This window comes from Bombus bifarius, unplaced genomic scaffold (assembly GCF_011952205.1).
Source record: "Bombus bifarius isolate JDL3187 unplaced genomic scaffold, Bbif_JDL3187 scf7180000007986, whole genome shotgun sequence".
Lineage (NCBI taxonomy): Eukaryota > Metazoa > Arthropoda > Insecta > Hymenoptera > Apidae > Bombus > Bombus bifarius.
Window position 1 is genome coordinate 1,367,675 of NW_022884368.1, and position 19,966 is coordinate 1,387,640.

The 19,966-nt window shown below is 46.4% G+C and overlaps 1 protein-coding gene across 1 annotated transcript in view; it reads left to right on the plus strand.

Annotated features, from left to right (window-relative positions):
* The window catches only part of LOC117205108, a 139,311-nt gene that overhangs the window by 57,891 nt on the left and 61,454 nt on the right, over window positions 1-19,966 (plus strand). The window lies entirely within an intron of this gene.

Here is a 19,966-nt window from a genome sequence, read left to right on the forward strand (position 1 = left end):
CATGGATATTTTTGCTCGGCAGTAATCGCGTACGCAGGTATAAGCATTTAACTTAGCTAAATGAGAGTTTCAGACACTTTCTATCTTGCTTAATTCACTCGAGACGTTTTACAACGACTAATGAGATTTAAATATAAATCGCGCTACTTGCAGTTTTTGTAAGGAGCAATTTACTTATCTAAAAGTAGACAGCCACATAGTTAATAATCGGTGTGCTCGATCAGAGTGCTAGATAATAATTATTCTGGAATTACACGCGTCAGCGGTATCGAGAAAGTGATATATGTTTTAAAAACGAAACTAGAGTAATTGCCTTGATTTCAAAACAGATCCGAACGAGCGATCGGCGAAGATTCTCGCCTTTTTTGGCCGTACCCGTTCTCGCTTCCTGCTCGACGATCGTTTGCACGATCACGCGAACCTTAGAAAGCGCGTTCTTCGCCTTACACGCGAAAACTTGCCTTATTTACATAATAACCGATATCGGAAATCGACTACACTTCACTCCACTCAGCCACGCAGTATCGGCTTCTTCGCTTTTTATCTTCGTGCCAGACAGTCTTTCGAATTTTCCCCAGAAATCATCCGAAATAGCACGAACCATTCTCACACCATTCTCATATTTTCGCTTTAAAGTTTCCATCGGAGATTTCCACGGAGACTATAAATCTTCCCACTCCCGTGCTCTTATTCGCTCACGAGTTACCAGAAGCTCGTAAAACCCGGTTTCGCAATATTTGTACGTCGATCAACAAGAAAGTAGAATCGCGCGGAAAATGCGATTTTGTAACTTTCCTGTAAATTCTTATATGAGCGGTAGTTTTCTCGATCGTAATGCGAAAAGCGTGAAAGACCACGGCTTGTTTAACGCAGTGTTCCCGATTCAGTGGATCGGATAGAAAGAGGAGAGGTACAGGGACAGAAGAGAGGCGGAACGAAGCCCTTTCAGGCGCATCTCGGCGCAGCCATGCGTCTTGCGCCGGGCAGCAATGGCATTTAAATGTTAGCTCTATCTAGCCGCTGGTATTTCGCTGCAGTCTCAGGCCGCATCTCGCCGTTCTCTGTTCAATTTCGAAAGTTAAATGTCAATGAGCAGCTCGAACGGCCGCGTACACGCTGCACGCAGATGCACTTTTCGCGGCTTGGCCACGCAGTCGCGTGAAAGCACAGGAATCTCGCGCGATACGTCTGTATCTTCTTTCATCGGTCGTTTTCTGGTCTCTGGCGAACAATCCGTGAAAAATACCAGAAACTTTGAAAAGGTGACGAACGGGTAGATAGATAGATCAATTGCAGGTAATTTGACGCGCGAAAGAATCTCGTTCGGAGTAAGAGGTTCGTTGAAATCTCGAGACTTTGTCTCGCGACTTCGCTGTAAAAAATTCATTTCATCGTAAGGCACAGGGTATCCTCTTTCATCGAAGAAGAACGGCGTTGCGAGCATCGGAAACAAGAAATCGTCGAAGAACCGAGGTGCGTCTTCCTCGCCGCGAACTTTACTCGCACGTGGTACGTAGCGTGAAATTCTCTCGACCTCCTCCACACCTTTTCGACCCTACTTTATCTTCTTCTTTCTCTCCCTTCCTTTTTATCTTCGTTTTTCTTCCTTTTGTTCGTGCATCACGGCGCGCCGTTCAACTTTTCTGTGCAATTTACGTCGAAACATCGACGTGTCCCCGGTGATATAAAGTCGCTAAGTACCTGCGAAAGTAACTCGATTTCGATCGAAATAGGTGTTGGAGAAGTTACTCGGGCGAGAAGATGGTCGAAGGACGAATTCGTAGGCCGATGCAGAGGGTTCGCGCGAGTCGAGGATCCTCGATGCTGGTAGGCCATTATTGGCCATTGAATGGTCATTCGTTTGGATCGTCGCTGGTGTTACGTGGGAATGCGGAGACTTGTGCGCGTCAAATTTTATCTCGCTAACGAATAATTATTCCTAGGCGAGCCTGAGAATCATCGTTGGAATCTCGAATTCATTCGAGTTAATCGAACACGGTGCCGCTGCTTTTCACCACTAGTCCCATAAACGAAACGATTGGATAATCGAATTGCAAATAAAAAAGATGGAATCTCGAAGTCTGAAGAACCGTTACCAAAAATTCTTGGATCAATGAAAGTACTCAACTCATCTCCGAGCACGGATTAGTCTCAATCATTGATTGCACCAACGTGCGATCAATGTACTTACAATTGTCATTGCTCTCGTCTCCCATCTGTCCCGTCCTCTAGAGCCAACATTCCCCGACGTTCTCGAGCTCGGCAGACCCGCACGCGGAAGTCAAGCGGATTATTAATCGCGCGATCAAAATTCAATCAACGCTCGCAGGGAAGGAACAACGTAGCCGCAAAAATCCTAAACCTTTTCACGGTCCACTCGCTACCTAGCTGTCCAAGCACACGTAACGTACAGTTTTGCCGTAACCTTGTTGAACCTGCGGGTAAAAGAATGGCATCGGGAGGAGACGACGTCGGATCGAGGAAATTCCGGCCGCAAGTATGACAAAATTGGCGTGCTCAAGATCGCGACGCATCGCGAGGAAAATCACGGACGAAGCGCGCGGATGGTAACGGTAGTCGCGGATGAAGTTTTTAGTATGCGCGATCCGTAGCCCCGGCAGGAAACAGAGTCCCTTCCATTAGGGCGGCCGACGTTCCTGCCGGCATTGTTACGCCACCGACCCACGAAGAATCTTCGCTCTTATCGCGAGCCTCTGGCCGACGCGACGCAGCGAAACGGCCAAGGTGCTGCCCTTCGGCACCTTAAAAGGTTCTTCGGCGACTCGAGGCGCGCAGGTTCGTAGCTTGTGCCTGCACGGGAATAGCCGATCGTTGCCTCTTCCACGTTTTCTTTTTAACAGAATCGGCTTCGTGGTTGTTTTTTCCTCGTGCGTTCTTAATTTAGGTTGTTTGGAGTCGTAGGATGTTTGATAGATTTCACTTTAGAAATTCTAGCAACTCTAGGAAGAAATTTATCGACCAGAGTTGATTTTCTGAAATATTTCATTCGATATAAACGTATCGCTATAAATTCGACAACTATAGAAAATTTCATTCTAAACGCGATACGAGGCGAAATACGGAGATTTTCCCGCTTGTCCTATATCCCTAATGGCACCATAGACGCCTATAGACCGTTGCCACTATATAAACTCGGCTTATTAGCCACACGCACGATTACGTCTGCGTGGCGCGGCGTCACGCAGTATCGCTCGTAATTACATCCCCTATTTATTCTGTCTAATGACCGTTTGATTGGCTCTGTTAATTATTGTTAGTCCGCAGTCTCATTACCTGCGACTAACGGAACACGCAAACAAGACGCGTCCTCTGTACACTTTATCTCGTATCTGCTCCGTAATACGCTTCTTTTCAGCTTTCTTCGATCACGAGACCTTGTTTATGCTTCGTTCTATGGATAGAATATCTTTTATCGGTTTATCTTTCCTCGGTCTTTATATATCTTTTATCGTAGAGATAGCAATCGATCGAATTGTGATACAACGACTAGTTCGTCACGAAAGTGCAAGATTGAGACTCAGCTCGTTACATACAGTTCACGACTAACACGCTGCAGAAGAAAGAAATTGATGGCTCTTTATTACGTTCGGTTAGAACGCCGCTTACGTATATTGGCACTACTCCTTCTACTAACTTTTTACGCTGATTAACGCCGAGTCAGATTAAATCTTGCTTACATTCCGCCAATTAGAGAAACGGCGAACAATGGAATATATCGCGGTCACGGAAACTGCTCCACTTTGATTGTCAAACAACCCTTCGTTTATTATTCGAATTGATTTAATTATCACGCTACTCGGAATTCTTTCGTGGTAGGCGAAGAACGGAGAAAAAAAGTAATATGCGGTCGCAAACGAATGGACGAGGATTCGCCCTTGGTCCCGAAGAATCGGCGGCCATTTTATCTGCAGGATCTTCACGCCAACGGCGCCACGGCGGGCCCGCGATAGGAAAAACAGAAGAAAAAAATGAACTAATTGCCGCCCTACCTGAGCACTACGTTCCCGGAACGAACGCTATCTTTCTAACTAATTAAATTACGCGCCGTGAAATCAGAGAGGCGAGCGAGCCGCGGCGAAGGCCGACCACGGTGCACGCCAAGTCCGGCTCGCGTTAAGTGGTAAATCGTCGAATTAACATCCGTTTCTTGCCACTACAACGATTTCACGCGGCTCACGCGCCATTTTTTCGCTCCTCCCTCGCTCTTCCTATCGCTGATCGTAATAGGAATTACAGACTTCCTTCTGCGATCCAATTTGACTCGCAGCTGAATAATTTTAGGGTGCAACAGCGAACGCGCGAACGCTCCATCGTCTTCTCTATGTTCTTTCCATTTTTTGATCATCGTCTTCGTAGAAGGTAAAGCCGCGAAACTGTCCATCCTAACGCTAGATTCTCTGTCTTGCCTCTCGGCAGAACGATGCACCTAGGATTCCGGTAATCGCAAAGTTGACAACGTTTGAAATTTCGCAAGGCTGCGGTTTCCATCCACGTGGTCGTTACAACGAATCGAACGTAAACGATCCATAGATCGAGAGAAACGCGTGGCGAATTGCGAAACGAGTGGAGATGACGGAGGAACCGAGACGAAGACGTGCAATAACATCGCGAGAGAGTGCACAGTCATACGTTGCGTCCGCCAGACTTTCATGTCCCCTAGAAACTGAAGTCGCGTAGTAAGAGTGCTCCACATAAGGCAAGACGACGTAACGTATACTGTTACAACAGCCTCGTTCCTGCGCGTAACGCGCATAGTGCACATTCCTATCCACGGACTAATATCGACTGCCGGGTTGACTGGTCTCCACAGATAAGCCTGAACTGGGTCAAAGCCAGTCGATGCCAGTGAAAAAATTCGCTCTACGCTGTCTCGATCCTTTTCCTTTAAAAAAACACCAAGTATCGGACGTTTCAACTTTTGCCTGTTTAATCGTTTTTACTCGAAACTTTTCCACTTGGCATTCGATCGATCGATACTGGCACCGTCCAAGATCATCCGTCAAGTTGGAAAGTTTTCTCTAGAAAATTGCTCTTATTGCGGCTTTTTATACGGTAAGTTCGATCGAACGCACTTTGAATTCAACGTACAGAAACAATGGAAAGCTCGAAGAGAAAGAAGATGACGAAAGTACGTGTATAGAACCCGTAGCATAATCACACCTTGGCACACTCGCACAGACTGGTCGCGTGATTTCTTCACGGCAGGAACGTTAACTCAGCTGGAAAGTGTTTCTGGCCGATGTACACGACACTGTCGTCGTCGCGTTTAAGTTTACCAGCTTGTCCGAGGGGGACACGCGTTGCCTGATTCACGTTCTGAGCGGTTGCTAATAGCCTGACGAAGGCTTGGCGGAAATTTGCGAGCCACCATCTCGGTGGATCGCGACGATCGTCGACAGCAGGGGGCCCGATGTGACGAAGGTGTCGTTGGTTGCACGCACTTCCGCGAAACGAGATATCCTAGAAGCGATCCTCTCGCTCCTCTCTACGATTCTCCGGAATCGGCCAAGTTGACGACACGGTTAAATTTACGCACGTCCGTCGCGAGAATTCCTACTTTCCATGGGGCGTCCGATTCGCATGCTCCGTCTATGGCGATCGTAAGACGAACGTCACGCTTTGCTATGCAAACTCGGGGATAATCGACATGAATCGTCCACGTCGTGTAAAACGTTTTACGATTATTTAGAATAGAATATTTTAGACTGTGGGACGTGTGCCGTTTGGGACAGGATCGTGGGACCGTATTAAATTCTATCGAATATCGGAGGCGTGTAAAATCGTGTACCTGGTCTATCGATATTTTACACGAACGATTAAAGTTTGTCGAGTTGCAATAATTTCTTTTACTCGCAATAAAAAGAATTCCACGTGATAAGATGTTCGGCTCGAACGACTGGGTCAAATTTATTCCTTCCATATTTCTAGAATTCTTTTATGTATCTTTCTTTGACGATTAAATAATTCCACGGTGAAGCAATTCAGTCCGCGTTTAATTAACGCGGACCTACGATGATAGTTAACGAGGCTCTAATAATAGAATAAAGTACCTACTTCTATTCTAAAATAACTATCTTTTGAAATCATTCCGCATAGTGAATTAAGTAAAGCAACCGTCTATCTCACGAAAGGCTCGCGGTCGATTCCCCCGTGTTTCCACGCGTACATCGTCGAGGCTTCGCAGACCAAGCAGAGATTAGATAAAAGAAAGGAAAAATAAAAAATAAAAAAACATAGTCCAAGCTAGAATAAAGAAGCCCCCCGCGGATAATTATTGTCCCGGCAGGCTCTTTATCGTACGTGATTTTCACGCTGCCATAGACATTCAAATTGCGCGAGGGCTTTAACCAAGCAACGAGCGAGATAGTGGTCTGCGCCGTGCTCGGTAATAATTGCGATAGGCCGAGCGTAGGGGCAGGGAAGAGGAAAAAAAAAACAATACACCTGGGGGAGACAACGGAGCGAGGAAAACTTTATTACGCCAGCGACAAAGAAATTACAGCCTGTGCAGTGCCGGTCGGTCCACGCGGGCTGCGACTATGCCTGCATAAATATCATTCTCCGCGACGTTGGGTCTCTAATTTTCTCTCATTAGAGGCTCGAACGACGTGTTTCTTAGGGAACCGTGTAACGTGACGTTTAGAGTCGCTTTAGTGCCATGTCAGGTTCGAATGTTTCGTCGTTTCCTTCATTTCGCTTGGCTTTCCAGCGAAGCGATGCTACGAATTGCGAGAGAAAGGAGGAAAGGAAGGGAAGGAAAGATCGTGCGCTGATCGCCTGCGACAGGAATTGTCTCGCGTGTCTATATGTTTGCCGTGGTCGTCACGGAGAAGCCAAGCACAGGGTGTAAGGTTGACAAGCTCGTCGTCGGGACGAATGCAGTGCGATCTCTCGATCGAGCATCTGCAGTCGAATAACCCGGACGTTTGCATTGAATCGCGCTCGCCGCGACTGACTGATCTCGTGTAATGCCATTTACATGAAACGTAATCCGCGAAGGTTGCGCGTCCGCTGGCAGCACGACGAGAAGAGGCAACGAAACGGGCCGCATCGTGGTTCCCTGGAATTTCTGTTACGGCCTAATGGGGTGTTGGTGTCGTCGTCTCGCTTCGTCACACATTCTGTCTGTTTTCTTTTCTCGAATTCTCACGCCATTAGTCACGCTCGTTTTCTCGCCTTCTCAGCTACACGCTGCACAATGCCTCTTTCTCATCGATATATTCTTATCAACGCGAGCTTGACCATTTCTATCGGACGCAGAGGACGCCAACTTTTGCATTTTTTAGTCTGCTACGTAATTTATTAAACAAATTTTATATTTAATTCGTTCACATTTATATATAAAAATACTATGAATAGAATAATAGAAAAATCCTTCATTTCGTTCTTTCTACGTTTCTCTATAGCGATAGAAGATATTCTCGCTCGATACCTTGGCTTGAAACACGATGTTCGGATAGGAGAGGAGGACGAGGATCGGACGAAGTAGACGCGCGCGCAATTAATGTTTTTACTCGTGCACGGCCGTTACTCTCCCTTCGACCCCAATCTGCGTTCACTCTCGATATTCCCTTTCACGCAGACCTCGTAGATAGCCAGATAGAAAACGACTTCCTGATCTACAGGGTTAAACAGCGACTGGTCGATCTCCTATATCGCCTTCCTCGTGGCACTGTTTACACAAGCCGTGCTTGCCATTTACACGACATATTTCTGTCTTGTTCGATTCTCCGCTTCGAGAAAGGGGAAAGGTGAATATCGACGCTCGGAAAGGACTCTCCGTTCTTGCCAATCAAGGACCTGTTTCCTCGCGGCGTTATTTAACATCGGTGAAATTTCGCGTTAGCCAACCGTCGAAACAACGTCGATTTCCAGTTGAAATCGGCGTATTTTTTCGCTAACTGGATTCGAATGTAAAACAAAACACGAGCTGAAAACTCGTCAAATCGAAACGCAAATATTTCGGTGGGAAACTAAAAATTGCTCTTCTGAGCGCGCTCGACGAAGTATTTAGATACGCGACGATTCTCCGTGGAACAGCAACGTTCGTGAAGAAGGAAGAACGAGACAGAGGACAAGCTAGAGACGAAAGAACGATCGGTCTGTGGCGGGCTCGCGGCGAGGAGGAAGAAGAGGCGAGGCCAGAGAGGGCGAGCTTTCTCCGTAATGCAGTTGGATGCACGCGCGATTCCACGAGCGGAGTCTGTATCCGTGATGTTCGCAACTCTCGTGGATCCATTGTCCTCGTTCCTCGCGGTTGTTGTAGCTTAGTGGGTTACTTAGGCACACGCGAACAGAGGCGAAGAGAAAGAGGAGGATTTTCAGCGGCGCACGCCGTAGCAGCCAGTTAGATAATGCTCGCGTCACAACGGTGAAACAAAACGGGCAAGCGGTGCTTGACTGTCGTCGTTGAAAGCGAGGAAAGTTTTGTTCCCATTGTCTCGCGCGCTAATCGAAGGCCGTGGAAACGCGAATCGTCCTGTTCACCGAGCTTCCGCTGCTTTCTGTATGTCGTTCGTGCGAACGTGTTGCGTTCTAGCCTTTTTAAATCGGCCGTAATTGGTGTCTCGTGTTATTCTTCCTGCGACCTATTGGACAATACGTACCGTCTTGGTCTCTTTGAAGCGTTTGCGCTGAGAGAAAGCGTTCTTACCAGACTTATATATTTCTTGGATGGTTTTTCAGCAATCCCATATTTAGATATAATTCTTCCGTAAATGTAAGATATTGTGTAAAGTATGGAGAAAAAGGAATTGCTAATTCAGTCGATATAGTTCGTTGGTATCGGTGAATGGACGATGAGCAAATGCTTAGATAACGAAACTCGAATGTAACTTGGAAGGATTAACCCATCTCTCGGTCTCAAGATATGCATATCGCGGAAAACAATCGAATTAAATGTCCGAAAGTGGCGAACAACGTTGCCAACCGATCGGCTATCGTTTGTGGAATCGTCGATTCGTCGAATCGAACGTGGCCAGGCAGGTTAGTAGATGCTCGACGGGATCTATCGATCGGTCGTTAGAGCGGGATGTTTAACCAAACGACAAAGATCTCTCTCGTCCGTGTCGCGAACGAGGTGGACGCTTATGTAAGCGAGGGATCTCGATCCCGAGATCTCGTCTGATTACTCTTTACAAGGATCGTTTCTCCTGCGAACGGGGTTTATCGATATCCAGCTACGAATTGATCGATCGCGACCAGGAAATACCAGAGACCAAGATCGCGGTGAAAAATCCACGGAGAATTATTCGAATTGAGATTATTCCCATTTCTTGGTTCACGATCACGAGAAGTCTTTTCCGTTACACCAATTTATATACAACGAGTTGCTATCTTTTATGCAACGAGATTCGCGATACTTCACGTTGGCAATTTAATAAAAATGTAGTCGAACCGACCGAGGATTTAGAATTGGTATCAAAAGCATTGCCATATAAGAACAGAGGTAAATGTAGAAATTTTCTAGAGAGATATTGGCCACGCAATAGACATCGATCGTAGAATATGGAAAAAGAAGAGAGAAAAATAGGAAAAAGTAACGGAACAATGACGAATTTTACTCGCGGTAGAAGCACCTAGGAACGATCGTTTTTCACCGATAACATAATTACGCTCACTAGCCGGGATTTTACGAGCGTGTCTATCTGGAGTTCGTGGCTGGTGCGCGAAAGTTACATAAAGACTCGACGGTACCCCATAATTTGATCGAACAAACAATGTTCGACGAGCCGGTGTGTTTAAGTTGGAGGTGAAAGGCGGCAACGTGAAAATGAGAAAGAGTCAGACGGGAGTAAAAAGCGAAATATCGGAATTATCTAACGTTTCATCTCCTTTTTCCTTTCCTTCTCGGACGATCGTTCGATTTTCCAACGACGATGCGTTTACGCGAAAAAAAGCTGATATATTTGATTCGTATGGATGAAAAATCGCGAAAGCTTTAAATTTAAGTTGCAAGTATGTCCGATTCTCATCGGGATACGATCTCGCGATACGAGAAAACGAGCGTTGTCATCTGAAACCATCTTCGTCGTTGTCGTCGTCGTCGTCCTCCATCAGCTCGTAGTCAATGTACGCGCGTTAGTGGCGCAAAAAGAAAACGCGGACGAAACTTGAGTAATATCGACCGCAGGAAAAGTCGCGGGATCGCTGGTCTCGTGGCCTTTGTTAAATCGAATCTCGCGCTGCCGACAAACAGCGCGGATTTATCAATAAATATTTCCAAACGCTTCCAGTTATCTACAATGTACGCTTACTTTAGCGGATTTTCAGACTCCATCGTTTCTATGAAACGCTTTACAATTTCCATGGACTTTTTATGGAAATGTTCTTTTATCTGGACGATGATTTTATTCCGTTGAACACGTTCACGCTTCGAGAATCGCGCGAAAGCTCCCTGCAAGGATAACGTTCGTTCCAACGCGTTGGTGAAACACAAGAAAGCACGGCGGAAACGCGGTCGTCGAACGTGGCGGAAATTCGCGTCCCCGAGGGGCGAGCACGAAGCGACGCGGAAAACAAAGTCGGCAGTCAGAGTTTAGATAACATTATTATCGAGCGAGGCTTGGAAGGAAGGGCCAACCGAGTACATGAGAGCGCGACGGGGTTCTAGGGCTCCGGCATCCTTGCCCCGGGCTAAGGGAACACACGCCGCGGGAGAGTCGAGGCGGATCGGCGAATCTAACGACCAAATCTCGGCACCGGTGTAAAATGCAAAACAGCGGCGGAGAAGAAGCAAGAGCGTGGCGAGGCGACGGGTTCTACGTTCCTCGAACGAATTCCGCGATGCGTGGCGACCAAGGTGGAGGTCGAGTACTTTGCTCCTTCTCCTTCCTCGTCCTTCCACGCCTCCGACTCCCCTTGTTTCTCTTCTTTGCTTCTTCTTCTTCCCTTTTTCTTCTTCGTCGTCGTCTTCGTCGTCGTCGTCGTCGTCGTCGTCGTTGTCGTCGTCGTTGTTCTTCGTGGTTCTACGTGGTCTGTGTTGCAGCTACTGGCGTTGTTACTTCAGCCCTTGCTCGTCGTTGTCCGCTGCTTCCTCCGACTCCGTTTTCCTTTCTGCCTCCATGCGAGAGTGCGTGAAGCAGAACGAAACGAGGGTACCCGCTTCGTGTCCACTTACAACTCGGTGCGTCCTTTCGGTCGTACTCGACGCAGGAGAAAAAGTTGCTTCGATCGGTATCGAGCCCACGTTCTTTCGTGAATCTAGAGTTTTCGGGTGGCCAGGATGGCAATGTCCGCGCACACGAACCGATAGGACTGTCGCTACCGATTTCGTTGCACGAGTAATCTCTTCGTTTCGCGGGGAATGCGAATCTACGGGTTCTAGAATCGAGATGCAACGTGGTACAGAGCTGCCAACGCGAGGAACGAAACTCGTGACGAGAAAGCTAAGGCTGTATCTACGATCGGCTAGCGATTTATAGCGAACGCGTGACGAATCGTTAACGAACGATTAAATAATAAACGCAACGGCTTCTGGATGCCGCGCAATAAATCCGACTTAACGGAGAGTGGCGTATTATTTACGCGGCGCGGTGACAACGTTAAAAAGCCGCGAGATGTAATAGCGCGAAATGTCGGCGGATTAAAAGCCGTGACACTGCTAGTTCTACCGATCGTTCTTTCCCGCAACCATGTAATTAAATTCCGCGAATATCATTCGCGAGCTTGCCGCTTTTCTTCTTTCGCAGCTGATCCTTCAAACGATCCGATTGACTTTGCATGGCCAAGAAAAACGCATGTGCGTATATCTAAAAATCGCAGCATCCAAGAAGAATATTCGCGAGTATCAGCGAAGCGTTGATAATCGGACTTAATTAACAAAGGTAGAACAAAATTGTATTACAATCTCGCGATCGAGACGGACGAATTACGACGACCGTGAGGAAATGGCGACAGGAAATCCCGAGTAAAGTGGCGGAACAAGCGTCGACGTCCGTCTCGCGAAATGGAGATCGGTAGCGGTGCAATTACACGCGCAAATTGTAGCCGTCGTCTCGTCCGTCGTGCAGCAAGGCCCGTCTGTCCATAAAATGACAATGTACTCGGTGCTAGAAGCGTGCTGGTACACGCTAAAACGTTTAGATCCGCGTCCCGAGATAACCTAACCTTCGTCATAGCTTACCGAGCACGACGCCGGTCGGTTCCCTTCCTCTTTGCTTTTCCTTCTGGTGTATCCGCCTGCCGCCGCTCCAGTCCAGACCTATTCCTATGGGATGGAAACCACCTAACGGTAGGTCGAGCTTTTTTTACGTGTGCGCCGCCATTTAAAAGTCCTCGATCGCTCGTCCTCCATTGGAACGCGAGCTCTACCATTTCCATCAACCATTATCCACTTTTATCGTTACATTACACTCGGCGGTTTCAATCGTTTATTACGTTTACAAGGCAAGCTTGAGTTGTCTCTTCTTTTTCGTTTTTTTCTTTGTTTTAATTTATTTTATTTCGACCGAAATAAACGCGAGAACGTGGACTCGTAATCGTAATTAAACCGTTTTACCGGTCGATGGTTTTCTCACTGGGTGATGGATGTTAGAGCAGGAAGCATAGTAAATCTAACGACTGTGTTACTATTGGACTTCCAATTAAGGAAGTTTCAGAGTCAGAAATCGTAACGATATCCTCTGAATTTATTTATTAGGCCGATGTCGACTTTCACTGCATGATCGCGCTCCACGTTTCACTCTGCTATTCTACAAAACAAACCTCGATTTGACTTAGTCTTGAAGAATCGAACAGAAGGATCGCGACTACGCAAATACGAGGCAAAGATTTCCACGAAACAGCCAGGGCTAATTAGAACGAAGGCTCGTGTAATTAATCCCGAACACGCTTAGGTAAACGTTTCCCTTTCGAATGCGCGGCGACAGTTTCAGAGAAGCCGACGATGGTTCCACGAAACCGATCGCCAATTCTGCATGCTCGTCACAGTACGAACGCGTGCTCTCTGCCGTTTCGACGAACAGAAGGAAAGAGAAAGAAAGAGGAAAGAGAAAGGAAAAGGCAGCAGCCGACCGGTGAAGAGTTTACGAGCAGGAAATCGCGCGTTTCGCCGTAGTTTTCGCGCGTGCTCGGTTTTTTGAACCGCGCCTCGGTGAAAATTCGAGTGGAAAAAAGCGAAGATCGTCGCGAGAATCGTTCGAACGGTCACGTTCTTAGACTCGGTTGAATAATTCGCTAGTTTACAGGGCGGGCACGACGCGTTGATAGTTTGATCCTTTGGTTAGAAAGTATCGCGCCTCTGCCAACGTTCTTAAAACGTTCGCGAGCACGTCCAGTCAGTCTTTCGGGCGAAACTTTCCTCGACTCGCTGCGAAATAATCCGACTCTTTGTCCCATCTATCGCACTTTGCTAAATGGTCGGAATTTTCGAACGTTTCTCGCGAGAACGATGGAACAAGGATAGACACGGACAGGACGACACCGGCTAATACTTAAAATTTTATTCGCCGCTAATTTATTAAAGCTAAAGAAAAATAACTTATGTAAAACAGGTTTAAGATCGGACTTGGAGTTTCCTTCGGAACGATCGTTTAGCGAATAGTCTTCTTCTTATTCGCTGTCGTTTCCATTTATTTCTCCTACCGTCGCGTTCGCCTCGCAATCGTGCCTTTTTGTTGGTCGGTCTTAAGACGGATTTAAAAAGATGACACCTTTAAGGCTGATTCGAGGAACGATCGTTGCCTCATTGGCATCCAAGTTTGCTACTTGTCTCTTCTATGATAGAGTGTTTATTAGCTTTATTGTCGCCCGGTCGTTTGACGTTCGAAGGGGAAGCGAGGCAAGCGTCACTAGTATTCGACGTTGTAAAGTCGGCTTAATGTGCCACCTCCTCGCAATTACACGCAATAAATCGTTTCGGAGCGAGCCATTACACCGCGATCCTTTATGGCATCTAGATAATGATCACTCGCGATTCCGCGCCACTATGGTCATGCACTTTTCCAGCATCTTCCACGTCTTTTCTTTCTCCCTGCTTTTCTTATTTTTTCCGACAGTTTATATCCATCGCGGAAATATTTCACGCCAGGCCGTGATCGCTCAACGAAATACGATTGGTCGTCTAATTGATCGTGGCTACGCACAAGTCGCGACAACAGGTTTCCAACAGAGGCAAAAGACTTCCCTGTCGTTCTTATGCTTGGAATAATTTTCTAGTTTGCAGGGTAAACATAAGAGGCTCGTGTCGCGTCGTAGACTTGGCTCTGCCTCGAACCGCGTTACGATGAATTCGTTCCTGAACGCCCCGTAATTTCAACGCCCCGCGATATTTCATCGTCGCGTCTCGCTGTTACAGCGCGTCTTCCAGCCCCGACCATCCTTTTTTTCCCTCCACGCAGTCATGGGACGTTAGCGATTTTTCTTGCTGAAACTTATTGCTCCTGTTGCGTCTCCGCGGGGATCGAAGGATAGGTGGTATTCTGGTAAAGTCAAGGCACTGGTTGTTACGGGTTTTTAATGAGAAGAATCGTTTGCGGAGAGTGTGAAATGGAAAGATCGCATGCGATGTTTCTTATATCCGGGATAGTTCCTTTTGCTCTGGAATTTAAAGTTCGAGTTTTCGAAGTTGCTGCATAGAAAAATGTTACCATAATGGAAATTGATACGTAATATTAGTAGGAGCATTAAGAAGAAAAGGAAGAGAAAAAGGAAATAAGGATCTTAAGGGAGACTTAAAGGAAAGGGAACTTTAAAGAAAATTCACAGAGTATCAAATGTTAAACACTTTTATTCCTGTCGGTCATTATCATAAATTCACCAAGACTATTCTTCTTAAACACCGTGTATATTCTGTCTGAAACGATCTTTACAAGCAGGGGTCACGATTAGCTTTCACACTCACGATGATTTACTCGTTTACATACACGATGCTTTCACAACGGTGTTAACAACAAATAAAAAAAGAAGATATCGTCGAACGACCGACCAAATAGTATTCCTCCTTGGACGCCAGTGCCTTTGGAACACGTTTTGAATAATTTCCTAGTTTGCAGGGGGAGCACGATCCTTCTGGTGGTCTATTGTCTTGCCAGACACTCGGAAAGTGTCACTCCTTTTCCGCCGGTGTTGACGCGTCGCCTACGACTCTGTCGCGCAACGTTTCGTCGTGTTTCTACGCGACGGCTGATTCAACGCTGCGTCGATGCGTCATTCGATGAATTACCCTTGGCCAGTTCGTAGCGAACAGTTAAAAACGCACGGCTTCGCAACGTAACGCGAAAAGGCCGCTGGAAATGGTCGTCAAACGCACAATCGAAAAGCTAAATTTCCATAGGAAAAAAATGTGAAAATACCAGAAGACAATGGAGACGTTGCGAGCGTTGCTATTTGGAAATTTCGCGTTTCAAAAATTTCGGACGTCTCATTACGTATTTCGCTTGCTCGGAAACGATATTCGTATTTTCAAGGATTAAAATCGACCTAATTAACATCGATTCGAACCTTCGTTTATCTTTAATCGCGTTCTTACGTTCCGGAACAGAGCGATTCGTTGTAGCGGACGTTAATAATAAATCATATACGATAGGCGGTCACGGGTTTCGTGGATCTTCCGGTTTGAGTTGGCAGGTCAGGCGGCGAGGAAGGAAACAGGAAATGTGGCGGGCTGGCGACTAAACGCGTGAGCTGCGCGCGCGATAGAAAGCGGAAGGGAGGCGAGCGATCGTTCGCTTTTCGATGTTCGTTCACGCTTGCCCGCGGTGATTTTCGGCTCGCTGTTGCAGTGCGTACGACGGACGGTACGTTGCAGAAGCTAACCTTGGCCTCTTGCGTTTCTCGCGCGTTCAACAAGTGCTCGTAACTTTTCCGTACGATATAGCGGTCATATATCTTAGTAACGAGGAAAAGGAACGCGATATTTTAGTCTCGAAATCGAAATTGGAATATCGAGGTACGTTGCGATCGATCTTTCGCTTTGTATATTTGCGCGACGTTTAACGAGAAGCGATGTGTATTTGCTTTTTATTCGAGTATCGAACGAGAGAATACGTTTGTCAGAATTCGTGCTGTCGCTAGACGTCGCGGATTATCGACGATCCACGAGTTTCTTAACCTCTTGCATTTCGAAGCACGCCGCGCCGCTCAGACGCAGGCAACGTCTGCTGTCTTACTTGAAGTATCGCCCGAAGGCGCGACAGATTACATACCAATACTGTACCTACTGATTTTCGTACACTTTGCGAGAAATGAGAGGTTTCTTAATGCGAAAAGCAAGTCAAACATTAAACGTGTAGCACGGAATATGAAAGAAAGTTGCTGGTTATTCCGCGGTAAGGTCTCGATGCAAAGCGGTCGTGATCGCTTCGCGACAAACATTTGTATAGATCGCATAAATCGAAGTCGTTAGATTAAAAGAGAAAAACACCGGACAAGTCTATATGTATTTTGTCATTTTTGTTGCAGATTCGGGACACACAGGACGAAAAACAACAAGTGAGTACTAGAAAGTGCTTATGCAAAATATTACGTTTCAATCTAGAGAGGTCTATGTAGATTTTAAGGGACGTTCGCGTTACGGAAATATCGTACAACGATCGCGTTGTATCGTAGAATTTAAATACTCGTCGTCGAGAATTACCAGGCTCGAACAATAGCTTTCGCAACGTTTCATTAATAGATTGTTGCTTGGCTTTTGCCGCCACCAGTCGATGACCCACGTTAAGATAACAGTAACAAACATAACGTTGTTTCGAACAATGAAACCGATCGTGGCGAAAGGCATCGCGCCGTACATCATCGACGATCCACGACGAAGCGACCAAACTGCGCATCGCAATTATTCGCAGCTCCGTGATACCCTGCAACGGTGCAGAATGTTATTCTTATGGGGAAGAGGTGGGGATGCTATGAGAAAGAGATTAGCTACGGATCGTAGATCGATCGATTGCTTCTTGTGGCTCCGTGGCTCACCGATCACCTGCCGAGTATTAATTACATCGAACATTGTAACCAGAAAAGCAAAAATCACGATAATAACATTGAAACACGTTAAATCGAGAGGATTTAATTAGGAAGTTTAGCCTGGGTCGCGAGAAAAAAAAATGTGGAAACGTGAGTCATCGACGGCCCACTGACTGAACTAAACACAGTAATTACGGTATAATCATCTCCCCACGTGCGCTGTTTACGCTATCGCCCTCGAAACTCAAATTCGTAGCGATGGGTTCGAGTCGCTCGCGAGTTCCGAACAATCCATCGTTCTACGTTAATCATTTGTCCAATCGTAGCGATAACGATAACGACACTTAGATATAGTTTTCGATGCTGATACCGGTGGTGGGTCAAGATGAAACTCAGTAAGCGTTACAGAGAAAACCGGAGGAAATAGGAATTTTTGGCTGTAGCGATTCTTCGTACATAGCTGATTTTCGATGCTATTCGATAATACGTTCGGAAATTAAGCTATTCTCGAGCCGTTGCTTGCTAGCGACGGAAAAAACGTATGTTCATGGGACAACTTTGTACTTATACGAAGAAAAGCAGGCGATCTGGCTCTCGGCAGCCAGTTGATCGTGCACCGCCGCACGGTTTTGCCGTACAAATCGGCCTTCTTTCCCAGGAAAAATGCGACCGTGTGCACAGCTTGCAATCAGAAAAGATGCATTTCGCTTCTCGTTCTGCTGCGCACCCTTTTGCACGAATTACGTTCGGCTTAATACCACGTTCCGTTGACAGTAATGTCGGTTTTTATTGTTTTCTCCGACACCGCTTCACGAAAGGATGACTCGCGTCAGGATTTCTATCCAACTGAATGCTTAGAACGAGGTATAATCGCATACGAGATATCGCATTGATGACCAAGCGTGGATTTTCTTGGAAATTTTATACCATTCTTATATTTATATATTAAACGAATCTCTCGTCGATCTTTCGACTTTACGAGAAAAGATGTACTTTTTGACGTCATTCTTCGGTGACGAGACAGTAGCCTCGAGTGACTAATCCGAAGAATGTGGGAATAATCGGTAAAGGGCGAAGATTGCCGGTAAACTGGAATCGTGCGAGTCTCCTTATTAATTTTAAAGGAAGAAGATAATTCACCGACCGCGAAGAAGTGGCGAAACGTCGGTGATAAATCAGAACCACTCGTGGAAAGATTGTTTCTAACGAATGGGATAGAATTTCTTGGCGAGTTCGCATGCGAGGACAGAGAAAGAAGGAGAGAGCCGAAGGGTTTTCAGTAACAGAAGAAAAGTCGGTGGCATGTTCTGGTTTAAGCGAGTTTCAACGAAAATAATTAATACGTTTCCATGAAGAGAAACGGTCGCGCATCCATTAACGCGATCCAGGAAGGTGTTCCGCGAACGTAGCGAGCAATCAGAGAGCCGAAACCGCTCGTTTCCCGCGCAAGATCGATCGACTGTCCCGTTTTTATGCGTTCGTCGCGTGGTAATGAGTGCTGCTCCTGTAATGGCTCGTTGCATTAACGTCGCGCCCGACTTCGTCCCGGGTACCTTCCTCGGACGACGCCTCAGTCTTCGTAGGTTTGGTCGGTAGTTTTCGGGGTGAGTTCGACGCGAGAGATTAAGAATCTCTCATGGACTGTGAACCATAGAACCGCTGTTGGAGCGGGACAACGTGGATCTTGGATGGATTGTAAAATCATATCAACATAGGGCAACGTTAAGTAATTCTCGGTACCAGCGATGAAATAAAAATCGCGGAACTGAAAGAGACTGGAGGAGGAACGCTTTGAAGTACAGTCTTGATGCAAATTTCTGCAAGTCAGCGGGTAAAATACGACGGTTTAGCGCGTCGTCGCGCGGCAAGAAATGGCTGAATTTGTTTGTAAAAGGCAGCAGAAGTGGTGGTTTGCCGCGTGCCAATTAGTATTTCCTAGTTTTCCCAGTCGGGCCACCTACGTTGCTATGGTAACCGCGAACGATTATTTATTCCCTCTGTTGTACTTTGTAATTACGTTTAATTAGTTTTATTACTGCGCGTACGCAATTCAAATGCTGCGTGGCTCGAAAAAGTTCCAATTAACCGGAGAACAAAGATTTCCCGCGTTTCACGCGTACACTCGCACGCTCCATCGTTATTTTCACCAGATCGTTCCTTGCTAATTCTTATACGTTTAATATACGTATTTCCACTGTCGATCGTCTTACCTTTCTTTCCTTTTTTTATACATTCGCTTCTCGAGAGGATTCGATCGGCAACGGGGTGAGTTCTTTCGCTTTCGCTCGGTTCCAGTCGTCAGATAATCACGCTCCTCAACTTCTCTGTGTAACTGGAATGAAAACGCATGCTTGTCGCATGATTCACGTCCAGTTTTGAAACGCTGGATTTCAGAGAAGTGATCTCACCCTGTTCGAGACGGTGTCACGCGACCGTACGGAGGTCGTTGATATTCTCGATGAACAGAGCTTCGTTTGTTTCGTCTCGAGTGGCTACGGCCCGTGCTAAACTCGGTGGAAAATTGCATTAGCTTTCGGTGGAAAGATAACCGTTCTGCGCTAGGTGAACCTTTCTTGTTTCCTTTATTTATCTCGGAGACTTTAGAATTAGTCGTAAACTGCACATTTGTACATTGAGCTTTAAATTCCTTGCAAGAATTTAAATTTGAAGCGTTCGATCCTAACATCGCGAGTAACATCTTTGCTGTCATAAGATGTGTTTGAACACACATGTTGCGCCATTTCGCGCGATCGGATCCTTCTCGCATTCGGCCTCTCTTCGCTACAGATTGCGTATAGGAGTTATGAAATTTCGGTGGCAAAAAGTCGCGTGATCTGAAATACGATCCATCGCTCGTGCCTTTGCGGCGCGATTTTTTCCAGAAGCACGTTTCTTGTCTTCTTGGCGAAGAAAAGTGTTAAGAATCGTCGTACAAGCTCGGTATAACTTGTCCAGGTTTTTTCTCCGCGGTTCATCGTCAAACCACAGGAATTCCTCCGTGAAATTGGAAAGAAGGTTACACGTATAGAGAGGAATAAAAAAGGCC